This window comes from Neophocaena asiaeorientalis, unplaced genomic scaffold (genome assembly GCF_003031525.2).
Source record: "Neophocaena asiaeorientalis asiaeorientalis breed wild unplaced genomic scaffold, Neophocaena_asiaeorientalis_V1.1 C48191149, whole genome shotgun sequence".
In the NCBI taxonomy this organism is placed as follows: domain Eukaryota; kingdom Metazoa; phylum Chordata; class Mammalia; order Artiodactyla; family Phocoenidae; genus Neophocaena; species Neophocaena asiaeorientalis.
Genome location: NW_020184191.1, coordinates 1 through 1,084, shown reverse-complemented (window position 1 = coordinate 1,084; position 1,084 = coordinate 1). Strand labels below are relative to the sequence as shown.

At 47.2% G+C, this 1,084-nt stretch overlaps 1 pseudogene; it reads left to right on the top strand.

Moving 5' to 3' along the window:
- Nucleotides 1–25: 25 nt before the first annotated feature.
- On the top strand, nucleotides 26–971 carry LOC112392031 (RE1-silencing transcription factor pseudogene; annotated as a pseudogene).
- The last annotated feature ends 113 nt before the right edge of the window (nucleotides 972–1,084 follow it).

Here is a 1,084-nt window from a genome sequence, read left to right as displayed (position 1 = left end):
TTGTTTTGTTTTGAATGCAGAACACCGTTATGGCCACCCAGGTAATGGGGCAGTCTTCCGGAGGAGGAGGTCTGTTCACCGGCAGTGGCACCATGGGCATGGCCTTGCCTAACGACATGTATGACTTGCCTGATCTCTCCAGAGCTGAACTGGCTGCGCCTCAGCTCATCATGTTGGCAAATGTGGCCTTAACTGGGGAAGTAAACGGCGGCTGCTGTGATTACCTGGTTGGCGAAGAAAGACAGATGGCAGAATTGATGCCTGTTGGGGATAACAACTTTTCAGATAGTGATGGAGAAGGACTTGAGGAGTCTCCTGAGGTCAAAGGCGAGCCCAGTGCGCTGGAAAACATGGAACTGGAGAGTTTGGAACTCAGTGTTGTGCAACCGCGGCCTGTGTTTGAGGTGTCAGCTGCCTCAGAACCGTACAGCGCAAATAAAGATCTTCCTCGGGAAACACCTGTAGCAGAGGACAAATGCAAGAACTTGAAGACCAAGCCGTTTCGCTGTAAACCATGCCAGTATGAAGCAGAATCTGAAGAACAGTTTGTGCATCACATCCGAGTTCATAGTGCCAAGAAATTTTTTGTGGAGGAAAGTGCAGAGAAGCAAGCCAAAGCCAGGGAATGCGGCTCTTCCACTGGGGAAGAGGGAGATTTCTCCAAGGGCCCCATCCGCTGTGACCGCTGCGGCTACAATACCAATCGCTATGATCACTATACTGCTCACCTGAAACACCACACCCGAGCCGGGGACAATGAGCGAGTCTACAAGTGCATCATTTGCACGTACACCACAGTAAGCGAATATCACTGGAGGAAACACTTGAGAAACCATTTTCCAAGGAAAGTATACACATGTGGAAAATGCAACTATTTTTCAGACAGAAAAAACAATTATGTTCAGCATGTTCGAACTCATACAGGTAAGAGGACCTTTCTTGTTTATAAGTGTACGCTACCCCCCAAATGAAACACTTTAAAAATGAAAAATTTCAAACATCTCAGAAGTAAAGAGAATGCCCCACTGCACCCATGGGTCCCCATCAGCTATACTGAAGAGTTATTAATATTTTGTCATATTTG